An 8,564-nucleotide genomic window follows, 5' to 3' on the forward strand; every position below is an offset into this window, starting at 1 on the left:
AAGTTGAGCTGGGGCTGTGGGTGTTAGGCCCTTAAACGAACTTCCAGAGATTGGGAAGACAACCCGCTTCTTAGGAGCTCAGTAGAGAGCCTTGTGGGTCATTGGTCAGGCGAACAATGGGGGTTAATGGCCGAAAACGCTCACGTGAACAAAGGTTGGGACGCTGTGACCAGCTTTTAGTGGTCAGTTCATCAGTGGAGTTTGGAAAGCTGATCAGCCAGAAGTGCTCAGGAGGATCACTGCTTAAGGTCCGGAGACCAGCAGGAAATGCTGACGTCATTGAAGGGAAAGGGCCACGTGGATAGCCAGAAATGCTCAGGTGTTCAAGTGCTTGGCTCCCTGGGGCTGGCGGAAGTGATGACGTCATTGAGGGGGAGAGGCCACATGAAGAGCCCGAAATGCTCAGGTGTTCAAGTGCTTGGGTCCCTTGGGCTGGCTGAAGTGCTGACGTCTTCGAGGGGGAGTGGCCACAGGAAGAACCAGAAATGCTCAGGTGGATAAGGGCTTGGGACTCTCAGGCCAGCCAGAAGTGATGACGTCAAAAGGGGAGGGGCCATGTATAGAGCCAGGTGAATGCATTCCAGGGAGGGAAGCTGGAGGTCACCAATGTCCCAAATTCCATGGGTTCATGCTCTGGAATTTAGGACATGGTTCCTGTTCTCTGGGAAGGGCATGCCCCATTATTAAGCAAAAAACTGGGAATAAGGGCTCGGGAAACTGTAAGTGAGCCTGGAGGGGCAGGCCTTTTCTCCCAGTAGTTAAAGGCTTTTCAGGGTCTAAACACTGCCTTTTCCCAGATTTCAAAACCTCAGGCAGGACTGCCAGAGTCCCAGGTCAGTCCAGTGTGAGGTGCCCACATATTGGGTACCATGCGGGGTCCATGGCCTCATCGTCGCCGAGGGACGTTTTAAAGGAGCGCTGGCAGCCGCCTGCTTGTAACCCTATCCAGCTGGGAAGAGTAAGTCTGTGAGCAGAAGTTGAGCTGGGGCTGTGGGTGTTAGGCCCTTAAGCGAACTTCCAGAGATTGGGAAGACACCCCGCTTCTTAGGAGCTCAGTAGAGAGCCTTAAGGGTCATTGGTCAGGCGAACAATGGGGGTTAATGGCCGAAAACGCTCACGTGAACAACGGCTGGGACTCTGTGACCAGCTTTTAGTGGTCATTTCATCAGTGGAGTTTGGAAAGCTGGACAGCCAGAAGTGCTCAGGAGGATCAGTGCTTAAGGTCCGGAGACCAGCAGGAAATGCTGACGTCATTGAAGGGAAAGGGCCACGTGGATAGCCACAAATGCTCAGATGTTCAAGTGCTTGGCTCCCTGGGGCTGGCGGAAGTGATGACGTCATTGAGGGGGAGAGGCCACATGAAGAGCCCGAAATGCTCAGGTGTTCAAGTGCTTGGGTCCCTAGGGCTGGCTGAAGTGCTGACGACTTCGAGGGGGAGTGGCCACAGGAAGATCCAGAAATACTCAGGTCGATAAGGGCTTGGGACTCTCACGCCAGCCAGAAGTGATGACGTCAAAAGGGGAGGGGCTATGTATAGAGCCAGGTGAATGCATTCCAGGGAGGGAAGCTAGAGGTCACAAACGTCCCAAATTCCATGGGTTCATGCTCTGGAATTTAGGACATGGTACCTGTTCTCTGGGAAGGGCGTGCCCCATTATTAAGCAAAAAACTGGGAATAAGGGCTCGGTAAATTGAAAGTGAGCCTGTAGGTGCAGGCATTTTCTCCTAGTAGTTAAAGGGTTTTCAGGGTCTAAACACTGCCTTTTCCCAGATTTCAAAACCTCAGGCAGGACTGTCAGAGTCCCAGGTCAGTCCAGTGTGAGGTGCCCACATGTTGGGTACCATGCGGGGTCGCTGGCTTCATCATCGCCGAGGGAGGTTTTAAAGGAGCGCTGGCAGCCGCCTGCTTGTAACCCTATCCAGCTGGGAAGAGTAAGTCTGTGAGCAGAAGTTGAGCTGGGGCTGTGGGTGTTAGGCCCTCAAGCGAACTTCCAGAGATTGGGAAGACACCCCGCTTCTTAGGAGCTCAGTAGAGAGCCTTGTGGGTCATTGGTCAGGCAAACAATGGGGGTTAATGGTCGAAAACGCTCACGTGAACAAAGGTTGGGACGCTGTGACCAGCTTTTAGTGGTCATTTCATCAGTGGAGTTTGGAAAGCTGATCAGCCAGAAGTGCTCAGGAGGATCAGTGCTTAAGGTCCGGAGACCAGCAGGAAATGCTGACGTCATTGAAGGGAAAGGGCCACGTGGATAGCCAGAAATGCTCAGGTGTTCAAGTGCTTGGGTCCCTGGGGCTGGCGGAAGTGATGACGTCATTGAGGGGGAGAGGCCACATGAAGAGCCCGAAATGCTCAGGTGTTCAAGTGCTTGGGTCCCTTGGGCTGGCTGAAGTGCTGACGTCTTCGAGGGGGAGTGGCCACAGGAAGATCCAGAAATGCTCAGGTGGATAAGGGCTTGGGACTCTCAGGCCAGCCAGAAGTGATGACGTCAAAAGGGGAGGGGCCATGTATAGAGCCAGGTGAATGCATTCCAGGGAGGGAAGCTAGAGGTCACAAACGTCCCAAATTCCATGGGTTCATGCTCTGGAATTTAGGACATGGTACCTGTTCTCTGGGAAGGGCGTGCCCCATTATCAAGCAAAAAACTGGGAATAAGGGCTCGGGAAACTCTAAGTGAGCCTGGAGGTGCAGGCCATTTCTCCCAGTAGTTAAAGGCTTTTCAGGGTCTAAACACTGCCTTTTTTCAGATTTCAAAACCTCAGGCAGGACTGTCAGAGTCCCAGGTCAGTCCAGTGTGAGGTGCCCACATATTGGGTACCATGAGGGGTCCCTGGCCTCATCGTCGCCGAGGGAGGTTTTAAAGGAGCACCGGTAGCCGCCTGCTTGTAACCCTATCCAGCTGGGAAGAGTAAGTCTGTGAGCAGAAGTTGAGCTGGGGCTGTGGGTGTTAGGCCCTTAAGCGAACTTCCAGAGATTGGGAAGACACCCTGCTTCTTAGGAGCTCAGTAGAGAGCCTTATGGGTCATTGGTCAGGCGAACAATGGGGGTTAATGGCCGAAAACGCTCACGTGAACAAAGGCTGGGACGCTGTGACCAGCTTTTAGTGGTCATTTCATCAGTGGAGTTTGGAAAGCTGGACAGCCAGAAGTGCTCAGGAGGATCAGTGGTTAAGGTCCGGAGACCAGCAGGAAATGCTGACGTCATTGAAGGGAAAGGGCCAAGTGGATAGCCAGAAATGCTCAGATGTTCAAGTGCTTGGCTCCCTGGGGCTGGTGGAAGTGATGACGTCATTGAGGGGGAGAGGCCACATGAAGAGCCCGAAATGCTCAGGTGTTCAAGTGCTTGGGTCCCTTGGGCTGGCTGAAGTGCTGACGTCTTCGAGGGGGAGTGGCCACAGGAAGAACCAGAAATGCTCAGGTGGATAAGGGCTTGGGACTCTCAGGCCAGCCAGAAGTGATGACGTCAAAAGGGGAGGGGCCATGTATAGAGCCAGGTGAATGCATTCCAGGGAGGGAAGCTAGAGGTCACCAATGTCCCAAATTCCATGGGTTCATGCTCTGGAATTTAGCACATGGTTCCTGTTCTCTGGGAAGGGCGTGCCCCATTATTAAGCAAAAAACTGGGAATAAGGGCTCGGGAAACTGTAAGTGAGCCTGGAGGGGCAGGCCTTTTCTCCCAGTAGTTAAAGGCTTTTCAGGGTCTAAACACTGCCTATTCCTAGACTTCAAAACCTCAGGAAGGACTGTAAGAGTCCCAGGTCAGTCCAGTGTGAGGTGCCCACATGTTGGGTACCATGCGGGGTCCCTGGCCTCATCGTCACCGAGGGAGGTTTTAAAGGAGCGCTGGCAGCCGCCTGCTTGTAACTCTATACAGCTGGGAAGAGTAAGTCTGTGAGCAGAAGTTGAGCTGGGGCTGTGGGTGTTAGGCCCTTAAGCGAACTTCCAGAGATTGGGAAGACAACCCGCTTCTTAGGAGCTCAGTAGAGAGCCTTGTGGGTCATTGGTCAGGCGAACAATGGGGGTTAATGGCCGAAAACGCTCACGTGAACAAAGGTTGGGACGCTGTGACCAGCTTTTAGTGGTCAGTTCATCAGTGGAGTTTGGAAAGCTGATCAGCCAGAAGTGCTCAGGAGGATCACTACTTAAGGTCCGGAGACCAGCAGGAAATGCTGACGTCATTGAAGGGAAAGGGCCACGTGGATAGCCAGAAATGCTCAGGTGTTCAAGTGCTTGGCTCCCTGGGGCTGGCGGAAGTGATGACGTCATTGAGGGGGAGAGGCCACATGAAGAGCCCGAAATGCTCAGGTGTTCAAGTGCTTGGGTCCCTTGGGCTGGCTGAAGTGCTGACGTCTTCGAGGGGGAGTGGCCACAGGAAGAACCAGAAATGCTCAGGTGGATAAGGGCTTGGGACTCTCAGGCCAGCCAGAAGTGATGACGTCAAAAGGGGAGGGGCCATGTATAGAGCCAGGTGAATGCATTCCAGGGAGGGAAGCTGGAGGTCACCAATGTCCCAAATTCCATGGGTTCATGCTCTGGAATTTAGGACATGGTTCCTGTTCTCTGGGAAGGGCGTGCCCCATTATTAAGCAAAAAACTGGGAATAAGGGCTCGGGAAACTGTAAGTGAGCCTGGAGGGGCAAGCCTTTTCTCCCAGTAGTTAAAGGCTTTTCAGGGTCTAAACACTGCCTTTTCCCAGATTTCAAAACCTCAGGCAGGACTGCCAGAGTCCCAGGTCAGTCCAGTGTGAGGTGCCCACATATTGGGTACCATGCGGGGTCCCTGGCCTCATCGTCGCCGAGGGACGTTTTAAAGGAGCGCTGGCAGCCGCCTGCTTGTAACCCTATCCAGCTGGGAAGAGTAAGTCTGTGAGCAGAAGTTGAGCTGGGGCTGTGGGTGTTAGGCCCTTAAGCGAACTTCCAGAGATTGGGAAGACACCCCGCTTCTTAGGAGCTCAGTAGAGAGCCTTAAGGGTCATTGGTCAGGCGAACAATGGGGGTTAATGGCCGAAAACGCTCACGTGAACAACGGCTGGGACTCTGTGACCAGCTTTTAGTGGTCATTTCATCAGTGGAGTTTGGAAAGCTGGACAGCCAGAAGTGCTCAGGAGGATCAGTGCTTAAGGTCCGGAGACCAGCAGGAAATGCTGACGTCATTGAAGGGAAAGGGCCACGTGGATAGCCAGAAATGCTCAGGTGTTCAAGTGCTTGGGTCCCTGGGGCTGGCGGAAGTGATGACGTCATTGAGGGGGAGAGGCCACATGAAGAGCCCGAAATGCTCAGGTGTTCAAGTGCTTGGGTCCCTTGGGCTGGCTGAAGTGCTGACGTCTTCGAGGGGGAGTGGCCACAGGAAGATCCAGAAATGCTCAGGTGGATAAGGGCTTGGGACTCTCAGGCCAGCCAGAAGTGATGACGTCAAAAGGGGAGGGGCCATGTATAGAGCCAGGTGAATGCATTCCAGGGAGGGAAGCTAGAGGTTACAAACGTCCCAAATTCCATGGGTTCATGCTCTGGAATTTAGGACATGGTACCTGTTCTCTGGGAAGGGCGTGCCCCATTATCAAGCAAAAAACTGGGAATAAGGGCTCGGGAAACTCTAAGTGAGCCTGGAGGTGCAGGCCATTTCTCCCAGTAGTTAAAGGCTTTTCAGGGTCTAAACACTGCCTTTTTTCAGATTTCAAAACCTCAGGCAGGACTGTCAGAGTCCCAGGTCAGTCCAGTGTGAGGTGCCCACATATTGGGTACCATGAGGGGTCCCTGGCCTCATCGTCGCCGAGGGAGGTTTTAAAGGAGCACCGGTAGCCGCCTGCTTGTAACCCTATCCAGCTGGGAAGAGTAAGTCTGTGAGCAGAAGTTGAGCTGGGGCTGTGGGTGTTAGGCCCTTAAGCGAACTTCCAGAGATTGGGAAGACACCCTGCTTCTTAGGAGCTCAGTAGAGAGCCTTATGGGTCATTGGTCAGGCGAACAATGGGGGTTAATGGCCGAAAACGCTCACGTGAACAAAGGCTGGGACGCTGTGACCAGCTTTTAGTGGTCATTTCATCAGTGGAGTTTGGAAAGCTGGACAGCCAGAAGTGCTCAGGAGGATCAGTGGTTAAGGTCCGGAGACCAGCAGGAAATGCTGACGTCATTGAAGGGAAAGGGCCAAGTGGATAGCCAGAAATGCTCAGATGTTCAAGTGCTTGGCTCCCTGGGGCTGGTGGAAGTGATGACGTCATTGAGGGGGAGAGGCCACATGAAGAGCCCGAAATGCTCAGGTGTTCAAGTGCTTGGGTCCCTTGGGCTGGCTGAAGTGCTGACGTCTTCGAGGGGGAGTGGCCACAGGAAGAACCAGAAATGCTCAGGTGGATAAGGGCTTGGGACTCTCAGGCCAGCCAGAAGTGATGACGTCAAAAGGGGAGGGGCCATGTATAGAGCCAGGTGAATGCATTCCAGGGAGGGAAGCTAGAGGTCACCAATGTCCCAAATTCCATGGGTTCATGCTCTGGAATTTAGCACATGGTTCCTGTTCTCTGGGAAGGGCGTGCCCCATTATTAAGCAAAAAACTGGGAATAAGGGCTCGGGAAACTGTAAGTGAGCCTGGAGGGGCAGGCCTTTTCTCCCAGTAGTTAAAGGCTTTTCAGGGTCTAAACACTGCCTATTCCTAGACTTCAAAACCTCAGGAAGGACTGTAAGAGTCCCAGGTCAGTCCAGTGTGAGGTGCCCACATGTTGGGTACCATGCGGGGTCCCTGGCCTCATCGTCACCGAGGGAGGTTTTAAAGGAGCGCTGGCAGCCGCCTGCTTGTAACTCTATACAGCTGGGAAGAGTAAGTCTGTGAGCAGAAGTTGAGCTGGGGCTGTGGGTGTTAGGCCCTTAAGCGAACTTCCAGAGATTGGGAAGACAACCCGCTTCTTAGGAGCTCAGTAGAGAGCCTTGTGGGTCATTGGTCAGGCGAACAATGGGGGTTAATGGCCGAAAACGCTCACGTGAACAAAGGTTGGGACGCTGTGACCAGCTTTTAGTGGTCAGTTCATCAGTGGAGTTTGGAAAGCTGATCAGCCAGAAGTGCTCAGGAGGATCACTGCTTAAGGTCCGGAGACCAGCAGGAAATGCTGACGTCATTGAAGGGAAAGGGCCACGTGGATAGCCAGAAATGCTCAGGTGTTCAAGTGCTTGGCTCCCTGGGGCTGGCGGAAGTGATGACGTCATTGAGGGGGAGAGGCCACATGAAGAGCCCGAAATGCTCAGGTGTTCAAGTGCTTGGGTCCCTTGGGCTGGCTGAAGTGCTGACGTCTTCGAGGGGGAGTGGCCACAGGAAGAACCAGAAATGCTCAGGTGGATAAGGGCTTGGGACTCTCAGGCCAGCCAGAAGTGATGACGTCAAAAGGGGAGGGGCCATGTATAGAGCCAGGTGAATGCATTCCAGGGAGGGAAGCTGGAGGTCACCAATGTCCCAAATTCCATGGGTTCATGCTCTGGAATTTAGGACATGGTTCCTGTTCTCTGGGAAGGGCGTGCCCCATTATTAAGCAAAAAACTGGGAATAAGGGCTCGGGAAACTGTAAGTGAGCCTGGAGGGGCAGGCCTTTTCTCCCAGTAGTTAAAGGCTTTTCAGGGTCTAAACACTGCCTTTTCCCAGATTTCAAAACCTCAGGCAGGACTGCCAGAGTCCCAGGTCAGTCCAGTGTGAGGTGCCCACATATTGGGTACCATGCGGGGTCCCTGGCCTCATCGTCGCCGAGGGACGTTTTAAAGGAGCGCTGGCAGCCGCCTGCTTGTAACCCTATCCAGCTGGGAAGAGTAAGTCTGTGAGCAGAAGTTGAGCTGGGGCTGTGGGTGTTAGGCCCTTAAGCGAACTTCCAGAGATTGGGAAGACACCCCGCTTCTTAGGAGCTCAGTAGAGAGCCTTAAGGGTCATTGGTCAGGCGAACAATGGGGGTTAATGGCCGAAAACGCTCACGTGAACAACGGCTGGGACTCTGTGACCAGCTTTTAGTGGTCATTTCATCAGTGGAGTTTGGAAAGCTGGACAGCCAGAAGTGCTCAGGAGGATCAGTGCTTAAGGTCCGGAGACCAGCAGGAAATGCTGACGTCATTGAAGGGAAAGGGCCACGTGGATAGCCACAAATGCTCAGATGTTCAAGTGCTTGGCTCCCTGGGGCTGGCGGAAGTGATGACGTCATTGAGGGGGAGAGGCCACATGAAGAGCCCGAAATGCTCAGGTGTTCAAGTGCTTGGGTCCCTAGGGCTGGCTGAAGTGCTGACGACTTCGAGGGGGAGTGGCCACAGGAAGATCCAGAAATACTCAGGTCGATAAGGGCTTGGGACTCTCACGCCAGCCAGAAGTGATGACGTCAAAAGGGGAGGGGCTATGTATAGAGCCAGGTGAATGCATTCCAGGGAGGGAAGCTAGAGGTCACAAACGTCCCAAATTCCATGGGTTCATGCTCTGGAATTTAGGACATGGTACCTGTTCTCTGGGAAGGGCGTGCCCCATTATTAAGCAAAAAACTGGGAATAAGGGCTCGGTAAATTGAAAGTGAGCCTGTAGGTGCAGGCATTTTCTCCTAGTAGTTAAAGGGTTTTCA

The sequence above is a fragment of the Plecotus auritus genome, assembly GCF_963455305.1.
Source record: "Plecotus auritus genome assembly, chromosome: 2".
NCBI lineage: Eukaryota > Metazoa > Chordata > Mammalia > Chiroptera > Vespertilionidae > Plecotus > Plecotus auritus.